General features: G+C 36.8%; 1 pseudogene; it reads left to right on the top strand.

Moving 5' to 3' along the window:
• Positions 1-5,258: 5,258 nt before the first annotated feature.
• Positions 5,259-7,610, top strand: LOC142443134 (fatty acid-binding protein 5 pseudogene; annotated as a pseudogene).
• The last annotated feature ends 4,058 nt before the right edge of the window (positions 7,611-11,668 follow it).

The following is an 11,668-nucleotide window of genomic DNA, read 5'->3' as shown; positions in this document are numbered from 1 at the left end:
AGACAGAATGCAATCTATGGTTGAGTTATAACATAATTTCACATAAATTTTTAAAGGATAAAATGAATTTAATGTCCCCCTTTCCTGATATTTTAAAAGTGTAGATTTGAGCAATTATTATTATATATATTTTTTAATTTTAGTGTTTTTTTATAAAGGATGTGTGCTTATCATCCAGGTATCAAATTTAGCAGTATTGTTGAAAAAGTTTCATAATATTTCTGTTTCGATCATGCTATGGCTTATTTTTAGCTTAAACCTCAATCTAAAAGACCTTTGAGAAACAAACAAAAAAGAAAACGTCCTACTGACATAGGGAGCAGATCACTAATGAGACAAAGAAAGAGAAAACCATGGGACCATAGAATGTATCAAAGACATCATTTTAAAATTCATATCAATCCCACAATAAAAGTCTAATGAACACTTACCTAAAAGCTGAAATTACTTATAAATTAGTTCAGGAGGAACTCATTATTGGTGCTAGGGAATAAGGCAATTGTAGACACATGAGCACTGATTACCATGGAAAAGTGAATTGTTGGACACCCAAAATAGAACTGACCTTAAAAAGAGTTGAAAGACAGAGTAGTCTAAGAGAAAATAACATCGATTTGAGCTTTGATAATACCTAAACAAAAGTTTTCACTCAAGTTTCAGAATCAGAGAGTTCAGAAACATGCTCTGAAATACTATTAAGCAAGGACTAGATAATGAACATTTTGCAACATGCTGGCGCTTCGGTTAGTGAACTAGGACACAAACTTTGTTCTCAAAGAGCTTATCATTCAAGGAACCAAACTGTGTGTGTGTGTTCATACAAACACACTGGAGTTTAATATCTGGTCTTGGATGGTGCTTAAATGCTCATCTTTCAAACGCATACTTGGCAGTTCAGACCCACCTGGAGGAGCCTCCGGAGAGAGCTTTCTGAAAGGTCACCTCTCGAAAACATCATGGAATACAGTTTCAGTCTCCAGGGAGTCGTTATGAGATAAAAGCAACTCATCTGCATGTAGAATGTTATATATTGTTATTAATTAATGGGACATTTTATCATTTAATCTCTATGAATCTTTTCACTATATTTTCTCATAACTTCTCTGAAATTATACTATTCAGAGATAGCTGGAGCAGACAAATTGCCCTGACTGTGCTACCTAAAGAGCAGTGATTGATTCGAGCTTGGACACCTGTTTTACTCTTTAAGGAACTTGGCCATAACAAGGCTTAATTGAATCTGGAAGTGCTGTAAATTTGGGGAAAAAGATGCTCTTTTATAATGGGGAAAAGTCACTGCGAATGTTGTACACAAAAGCGAGGTTAAATGAAATAGGTAAAATAGTTATTAACCTCCCTTTAATAGATTTTGAGAATACAAATCTTTTAAAAATAGACTCCATTTTTATTTCATAAGCTATAGGACTATAATTTGGACATAATTCATTGGTAGAAAACTACTTCTCAAGCAGACACTGGTGATAATCTGGTATTTAATTTTTTCTTGACTTCCTCCATAGTTCGCTTTGGAATTACATTTAAAAATGAATAAGTTCCTTTCTTCACTGAAACGCCAGCAACTCTGGCATCATTTCACTATTCCAGCCCTGCTAAAAACTACCGATTTGTAAATTTTAGAAACATCTCTCTAATCATATAATTTAATGTCTCAAAGGTTATTGTTTCAAGCTCAGCTATATCTTCCAGGTGTGTGTGTGTGTGTGTGTGTGTTGCATTTCTGAAAGATGAAACAGGCTTTATTTTGACATATGATATGATAATAATTTCTCCGTGAATAATATAGAATTTAGTCGTATATCTCTTTCTAGTTTTTTCTAAAGTTAATAATACATATGGAGTAACCTGTGAGGGCAGCCCCTTCAACTGCTTTCCATAATGATTAATTGCCAAACACAAAAAATTCCTCAAATCCTCTTCGTGGCATACAATTAATGCATCTTCTCTGACAAAGTCACTGGCACAAAGGGGAAAAAGAGCATATTTTAAATATTGAACGCACAGTCATTTGTCATAGATCCAGCTAAGCTATTCCCAGCTACTTTTCAATGTCTTTGTCTTGAGATAAATAACCCCTAAACATGAGGAATCTCTTTTTAATTGTGATATGACTGAAGATACACGGGTTAGTCTTTTAAGCATTCCAACCCAAAAATACCAGGCACGAGGTCATGAATTAGAAAATGCATACATTTTCACGTTATAACCCCATTTGTTACCGTTTGACAGCCTAACTCTGTCTAGTTAAATCTAGTTGCAGCCCAACTGCAATTTAAAAGAATTGTAATGCATCTTTTTAAAAAAGAAGAGCTGGGACATCTACTGAACTCATCGTTTATGGTGATTTAGAAGAAATATACAGCACACTCTTTTTACCATCTGACTTACTAGATGACACTTTTGAAAACTGCGAAATTAATAAACTGTCTGATGATCCTTTTTCTCTTGAAAGGATTTTCTGAATAACTCAGTAGCTTTTTGTTTAACGTGCATCACTGTAACAGGTTTGGCACATATATGTTGTAGCAGAGTGTGTGATAACAAGAAAACAAGCTGCAATTAAGTCCATTTAATATGGAACAAGAAACATTCCCTAGTTACTTTCCAATTTTAATCTTCTCATAATAGAAACACAATCTCTGTTCTTTTTCTTGTGCATTACAAATTATTAGTAGAAATATCTTATTAATGGAGGTTTAATTGCTTGAACACTGATGACAAAAGCAGCAACATACAGCCACATAGCTAAAAAATAGGCTACTACAGAGCACTAGTCAATTTTTCATAATTGTTGATTTTAATTTCATAACAAATTAAAAGTTCTGTGATATTGCAAAAGTGATTTAGTCAGAATGGCCATTCATATAACACTGCTTGGACTATGCAATAACAAGATCACTATATACACTGTGTTAGTCTGGGTACTTCAGAGAAACAAATCCACAGAAACTCATGTATAAAAGAGAGTTTTATATAAAGGTTAAGTGCACATCAAGAGAACATCCCAACCCAGTGATGCCCAAGTCCACAAGTGCATCATTAACCCATTTACCCATATGTCCAACACCAATCCACAAAGTCCTCCATCTCACATGATGCCGACTGCAGGAGGAAAGCTGAGTCAGTGAATGTGTAATCATCTCAGGTGTTGACAGGCATCTCCACATGGGTGCTCCAGCACCCAGGGATGCATCGGGGTAGGTTCATGTGCCTTCTTCTCAGGGATGTCTTGCAGGAAGTGAGCCTTGCCAGCTAAAGCAGGGAACTGGCCAAGGCAGCTGCACCCTGGTCCAACCATCACAAAGCCAGAGACCCGAGAACTAGAACGATGAGGCTCACTGAGACATTTATCTCGCTGCCTTTCAATTAACCCTATGTGTGTTTATCAGCCAGGTTGCCACAATAAACTTTAACTATATCATACACCAAGTTCATCAAATAAATGTGAAAAATACACTAATAACCTTCTGTGAACATGTGAATAATTACCTGCTTCATGGGCACACATGAGTACTTTGCTCTTTTGCTTTGCTGCACAACTTCAGGCACAGCTGCACAGAGTTAACTGTTTCAGCAGGGAAGCATCTCTGGGCAGGCAAGTCAATGTCTTTCTATCCGTAAGGCTATTTCACTAGACTTGGTAGGTAGACATCATTCATTCAAGTTTTTTTAAAGGGAATGGCTGAACAACTTCAAAGATAAATGTTGATTTTTTTCCTTAAGGTATAGGTTTAAAAACAATTTAAATTAATATATAAAATAAATGATCAGGAGTAAGAAGAAAAAGAAAATTCATCCTAATGATAAAGAATATAATATTCACCAAATCTTATTATTTCACAGAACCCTCTCCCCCGTGATATTTTGGCACTGCAATGGGAATTTTTAAGTTTTTTCTTCACATAATGTACCTTCCCAAAGTCTTCATAGCTACAGCACTTCAAGAGAAGTCCTTACTGTTTTAGCAGTATATTCCTAAGCGAATAGTAGAGCTCCCTCAGGCTGTTACACTAACATCCACAGTTGGAAGATAATTGTATTTTGAGAACTTCTTTTTAATTTGAGTTTCTTTTCTTTGTTGCCCTTCATCAAGGGAGAGTCTTAATTTCTTAACATCAATGGAATGTTTTCTTTTAATTTAAGAGAGATATTATTTTGTCTGGAAAAATCTGAGACCTTTTTATCTAATGTCAGCTGAAATGGTAAAACCATAAGAATGAGGCTTAAAAAATAAATAAATAAAAGGAAAATAAATAAGTAAAAATAGAGTAAATTCTTCCACCACTAGTCTGTTGTACTGTGGTGGCTTGCATCTTGCTGTGATGCTGGAAGCTTTGACACTGGTATTTCAAATTTAAGCTAGGTCACCCAAAGTAAATCGGTTTCAGCAGAATTCCAGCCTAAGAATGGACTACAAAGAAGGAATCCATTGTTCTCTTGAGGAATAATCCACTGAAAACCTTGTGAATAGCAATGAAACACTGTCAGATACACAAACTCTTGTGAATATAGCAAACATTGTCAGATATAATGCCAGATGAGGTTGGAAATACTCAGAATATGAGGAAGACCTGCCTTCTCAAAGTAGAGGCTACCATAATGACGTAGATAGAGTAAAGCTTTTGGAAATAAAGCCTTCCAAACCTTCACTCGCAGATGGGGCATAACTCAAACCGCGAAGAAACAACTGCAAGCATCAAACAATAATCAGAATTGGAATATCTGACATATGAATCCAGGGAAATTGGAAGGTGTCCAAATGAAATGGCACGTGTAAACATAAGTATTCTAGGTGTTGTAAACTGAAGTGGACTGGAATTGGCCATTTTTAATCAGAAAATCATATGATTCACTATGCTTGGCATTCACTGTCAAAAAGGACATTGCAGAATTAATTATGAAGTGCAATGCTATATTGGATGATAGGATGAGATCCATCTGCTATCAAGAAAATCAAATCAATACAACTATTATTCAAATGTGTGCACCAAGCAAGCTAATGGTGAAGAAATTGAAGAATATGATTACTGACTTCAGTCAGAAGTTGATCAGACATGCAGGCATGACATACTGATAATTATTGGTGATTAGAATGCAAACGTTGAAAACAAAGAGAAGGAAACATAAGTTGGAAAATATGGACTTGGTGTTAGAAAGGAAGTTGGAGATCAAATGATAGAATTTCTCCACTCTTTGTTTAGACCAAATACCTTTTCCAAAAACTTAAAAAGAGACTACGCATGTGGACTTCTCCAGATGGGATATACAGAAATCAGATCAACTACAAAAGCAATGATGAAGAAACTCAATATCAGAAGGTAAACTCAGACCAAGGGTTGGATATGCAACAGATACCAATTGCTCATATCAAAGTTACAGATAAAAATGAAGAAAATTAAAACAAATCCATGAGATCCAAAATACATCGGGTCTGTCCCACCTGAATTTTGAGACTATGTCTAGAACAGACAGATTGGACTCATGGAACACTAATGTCAAAAAAAATACTTGGTGAGCTGTGTGAGGACTTCAAAGACATCATGAAGAAAGCAAGGAGTCATTAAAAAGACAAGAAAGAAAGAAAGAAAGAAAGAAAGAAAGAAAGAAAGAAAGAAAGAGGCTATCCGAAGAGACTCAAACTTGTTATTAATAGCAGAGTAGCACAGGCAAATGGAAGAAATGATGAAGGCACTGAGCTGAAAAGATAATTTCAAAGGGAAATTCAAGACAAAGTCAAATATTATGATGAAACGTGCAAAGACCTAGAATGAGAAAACCCAAAGGGAAAATCACTATCAGCATATCTGAAACTGAAAGAACTCAGGAAAATATCCAAGCCTGGAGTTGCAGTACAGAAAGTTTCTTTGGGGCGAAATATTGAATGATGCAGAAAGCATCAAAAGAAGATGGAAAGAAAGCACAGTCACTTTCCTACAAAGAACTATTTGGCATTCAATGGTTCTAAGAGCTGGTATATGATCAAGAGCCAATGATACTGAAGGAAGAGGTCCAACATGCACTTAAGGTATTAGTCAAAAAGAGAGATCCGGAAATTGATGGAATACCAATTGGCATGTTTCAACCAGCTAATGAAGCATTGGAATCACTCACTTCCCGGTACCTCAAATTTTGGAAGGAAGTTACTTGGCCAACTGAGTGGAAGAGACATATATCTGTACCCATTCCAAAGAAAGGTGACCAAGCAGAATGCTCAAGCTATAGAACAATATGACTTGTGTGATATGCAAGTAAAATGTGCTGCCCATCAACCCATAAAGGTTGCAGCCGTACATTGACTGGGAGCTGCCAGAGGTTCAGGATCGGTTCAGAATAGGATTTGGAGCAAGGGATAGCATTACTGATGTCTCATGGATCTTGGATGAAAGCAGAGATTAATAGACAGATGTTTTCTTGGGTTTTATTAACCATGACAAGGCATTTGACTATGTGGAGCATTAGAAACTAAGGGCAGCCCTTTGACGAATGGGAATTCCAGAACATTTGATTGCATTCCTAAAGAACTTTACATGGATCAAGAGCCAGTTGAGTGAACAGTAAAAGGGAATACTAGATGGCTGAAAATCGGGGAAGTTGTGTGTCAGGTGGTTCCCAACCCCATACTTAGTCAATGTACATACTGAGCCAAGCTCAAGTACATGAAGAAGGTGGCACGAGGATTGGAGAAGGCGTATTAACAAATTCAGTAAGCAGATGACACAACCTTGATATACTTGCTGATGAAGATGAAGGATTTCAGCCTTCAGTATGGATTATTGCTCAATGTAAGGAAGACCGAAATCCTCGCAACTAGAGCAGTAGTACATCATGTTAAACGAAGAAAAGATGGAAGTTGTCAAAGATTTCGTCTTGCTTGGACCCACAGTTAATACTCGTGGAAATCAAATGATGGGACAAGCATTGGGGAAATTCACTGCACATGACCTCTTTAAAGTTAAAAAAAAAAATTAAGCCAGCAAGGATGTTACTTTGAGGACTCATGCGCTGCTGACCCAGCTATGATATTTTCAGTGGCCTCATATGTATAATTTGGACATTGAATAAAAATATACCAGAGAAGAGTCAGTGCAGTTGGATTAAAGTGTTCTCAATTATTTTTTGAAATTACATGGACTGCCAAGAGAACAAACAAATTGACACCACGCTCGCCCGCTAGCCCTCGCCCACCATTGCCACCATTCAGCAGTTCATGGGAAGATGGCACCTGATAGGCAGCAAAGGCTTTGATGAACACAGGAAGGAACTAGGAGTGGGAATGACTCTTCGATAAATGGGTGTGATGGCCAAGCCCTACTGGGTCATCACTTGGGATGGCAAAGCCCTCACCGTGAAAACTGAGAGTACTTTGAAAACCACAGTTTTCTTGTAACCTGGGAGAAAAGTTTGAAGAAACCACAGCTGACGGCAGAAAAACTCAGACCGTCTGTAACTTCACAGATGGTGCTTTGATCCAACCCCAGGAGTGGGATGGGAAGGAGAGCACAGTAATAAGAATAATGGAAAATGGAAAATTAGTGGTGGAATGCATTATGAACAATGTCAGCTGTACTCGGACCTATGAAAGAGGAGACTAAAGAATCTATCATCACTTGAACCAGAATTAGCTGTCAGAAGGAACTAGCCCAGTTCAATGAGCAAATCTCCGCCCTGCTTTGTTATTGTTGTTATTACATTCCAGCACTTCCATCACACACATTTTACATGCAACTATTTCAAAGTGCTGATCTAATTATGATCATCCCTTTAATGAATAAATGAATGTGTTTGTGCTAAAAAGAAAAAAAGAGAACAAAGAAATCTATCTTGGAAGAAGTACATCTAGAATTACCTTTAGAGGCGAGTATGTTGACTGTTTGAGGCACTTTGGTGCCAGGAGAGACCTGCCTCTAGAGAAGGACATCCTGCTTGGGGAAACAGAAGGGTAAGAAAAATAGGAAGACCCCTAACAAGATGGTTAGACACTTTGGCCTAAACTACGGGATTGAACATAACAAGTATTGTGAGGATAGAACGACACCTGGCTGTGTTTTCTTTTCTTGCACAGTGTCACTATGATCCAGAACCTTAAAAAAAACATTAAAAGTCAATTCTTAATTATGCATTCCTTGATTCTGAAAATACGTGTTTTTATTTCTTTATTTTTTTTCTCTATTAGTCCGTGTTTGGGGTACTGATCAGAGTCAAGTGGCTTAAAGGAATATTCACAATATAACCTTTTTAACCTCAGTCATTTCATACGCAATAAAAATTACTACAATACACTTGTATTGATTAATTAGGAGCCCTTGTTAGGCTACTAACTGAAAGATCTACTTTGGAACAAAAATGAGCTATCTGCTCCCATGAAGATTTGCAGCTTCTGAAACCTTGTAGAGCTGTTCTCTTCTGACCGGTAGGTTTGCTGTGAATCAAAATTAACTTGATAGCAGTGGGTGTGATAGTTCAGGTTTAAGCCAACATCTCTGAATCAGGATTCTCAGTGGATTGGCAGTTAGTACCTAGTAATCCCTCATGATAGGACCTAAAACAAAGTACTCACTACCAGCCAGTTGTAATCCTCCATAATAGAATAGGATTAGATTGAGCAGCAACATCCTTACTCAGGCCAGAGCTATGAGGTAATTAACTGCCGTAGGGGTATGTCCTACATTGCACATAGTGGTCCATGCACCGCATAAACACTCATTCACTACTCTATAGAGCATAACAAATATTTGAATGTAGGCCCAAACTAATGATTAAAGCACTTTTGAATTTATAACTTGTAGTTTATTTTATTTTTTATTGTTATTGAGAAAATAAAGAGAACGCACACACAAATCCAACAGTTTCTACTTGTAAAATTAAGTGACTTTAATTAGATTTTTCAAGTTATGTAACAATTCTCATCATCTCTTTGAATTTTTCTTCCATTTACATAAATTCATACATTTTTGTCTAATCTTCTGAGTTTTCAATTTAATAACATAAGAATTTAGGGGAGCTCTTATAGCTCTTTTAACAATCCATGCATCAATTGTATTAAGCATGTTTTATATATGTTGTCATAATTATTTTCTAAACATTTACTTTCTATTGAGCCCTTAGTATCAACTCCTCTTTTTCCTATGCCCCTCAGCATGACCCCATGATTAATTATAAATTATAATTATTTTCATATATTATACCGACTGCTGTCTCCCTTCCTCCAGGGTTTCTACGATTCATCCCCAGTGTGTGTGTGTGTGTGTGTGTGTGTGTGTGTGTGTGTGTGTGTGTGTGTGCATGTGTGGTTCCCCCTTCCTCCACTCCTATCTTTGCCTGCCCCCTACCCTCCTGGTATCACTACTCCCATTCCTGTTCCGGGATTCCATGTGTGATGAGCTCTTATCTCTTATCTATACCTGTGCACATGCTCCAGTGTGCAGTGAAAGGCAGGATTGGTGTCATGAAAGTGGGGGGGGGGAAGAAACCTCAAAAATCCAGAAAATGTAAGAATGACAAAATAATAATACTTTATAAATTATCAAGAATTCACGAGGGAGTCGAGAGTGGGGAGGGAAAGGAAAAGTGAGGAGCTGATACCAAGGGCTCAAGTAGAAAGCAAATGTTTTGAGAATGATGATGGCAATCAATGTACAAATGTGCTTGACACAATGTATGTATGTATGGATTGTGATAAGAGTTGTATGAGCCCCTAATAAAATGATAAAAAATAGTTGTATAAGCCCCCAATAAAATGATTTTAAAGGAATCCAGAGAAAAATTGTGTTTCATCAGTTCTATACTGAACAACAAAATAAGTTTTAATGGGAACATAAAAAGATTTTACAAGACCACAGTGCTCAAGGGAGATATGCATGACTAATTAAACTAAACAATATTTTTGGTTTTAAGAAGACTTCAGGGACATTTTTTGGTTAAAAATGTAAAGATTATGTTAAAGTAATGAATTTTGTAGAAGTCTCTGAGAACACAATTGTCAATTGCTTATCAGAGTTATTGACACGCGACATTCAGTCAAGAAAATCTTTTGTGGCACTTCTATTTTGTTACATGGATCGATATGAGTGGGGATTGACACTATGGTGCCCAACAACAATTATAGATTACTTTATGATCAAAGATTCAATAGAAAAGTCCTGGAAAAAAACGGAGAAATGCAGGGCAGAATTTCAAATCTCATCCAATCTAGATATTCACGAGCTATGATAAACTTATATCTTAAGTTTCCTTGCTTCTTATACTTGAGGTTTTGTTTATTTGATTTGAAAAGAGCAAATTTAAGTGTAGGCTTATAGTCATATTTAATTATAACATTTCCATGAACAAAAATCTCAAAGAGGCACCGGTTTTGTTTGGTAGACCCATTTCACATCTGTAGCATGATTACAATCTCCAAAGTGACTATTTTTATCATCAGTCTTGGTATTTTTCCACCATGGTCTTCTATTCTGTCTCAACTATAATTTCAAATTTCCTTGAGAAGATCAATACCATTAGAATTCCCCTTCCATTGTGAGCCCTGTCCTCTGCACTTTCTCCTTTAGCTCATCCCTGTTCTCTTTTGTATCACTGGCTTCTTTCCTTCTGTAGTGTAATACACTGAGGTAAGGTATGGACTTTGGGCCACTGCTCATACCCTCCCTCAATACAAGAACACTTTGTTCTAACTAATGTTCACCCTCCCGATACAATCGCTGAAGACAAAACAGGTGTTGCTTTATGTTCTTGAGCTGCTCTTTGAAATTTTCTGCTCAGCTCTTCTTCCATTGGTTTTAGCTATTCTATTATCAAGAACAAGTCTGAGAGTGTCTTCTGACATCCACCTTGATCGTTGTTTTGTCTTGCTATTTTTGTACTGTTCGAAACTAGCTGTGTGCCATAAAAGAAGTTGTCAGTTTCAATTTTACTTTTTTTTCTCCTTTTATAACTCCTCAGACCAATGTTTATATATGCTACATCAGGAATCTGAGGGGTTTCTTAAGGTTGTGACTATTTTCATTCTTAATTGTTATTAGTTTGTTTTAAAGTTATATTTGTCATTCTAATATCTGTCGCTTTCTTCATGAGTGTCCTTGCTGACATCATACAACTTATCGGTCATTAGTCTTCAATGTGACAAATCAGTTCTTGAGATGTTCTCAACGTTCAGATGAGATATATGCAAGGTCATATTGTGCCTCTTGAAGATGTTTTCATTTCCTCCAATTTCAAACTGAACTTCGATAGAAGCACTTGATGGTCATTTCCACAATCAAACCTGGTCTTCTATTGGCTGCTGATACTGAACATCTCGACCATCTCTTCCCACCACTGTAGTCAATCAGATTTCTGTTATTTCATCTGGAGGAATCTAGGTGCATAGTCGATGTTTATATTGTTAAAAAAATGATTTTGCCTGGTATCTCTATTCTCATTGTTGGCCCTCAGAGGTTTATCTATCCTGGATTCCCTGTGTTGTGGGGTTTTATCTGTAGCAGTGTGCATGCTCTGATCTGATCCGGGTTGTAAGGTAGAATTGAGGTCATGATAGTGGGATAGGAAGAATTAAAGAACTAGAGGAATGTTGTATGTTTCATCAGTGCTCTACTGCACCCTGAGTGGCTCATCTCTTCCTTGTTATCCTTCTGTAAGGGGATATCAAATTGTC

This window comes from Tenrec ecaudatus, chromosome 3 (assembly GCF_050624435.1).
Source record: "Tenrec ecaudatus isolate mTenEca1 chromosome 3, mTenEca1.hap1, whole genome shotgun sequence".
NCBI lineage: Eukaryota > Metazoa > Chordata > Mammalia > Afrosoricida > Tenrecidae > Tenrec > Tenrec ecaudatus.
This window is presented reverse-complemented; position numbering and strand designations above follow the sequence as displayed.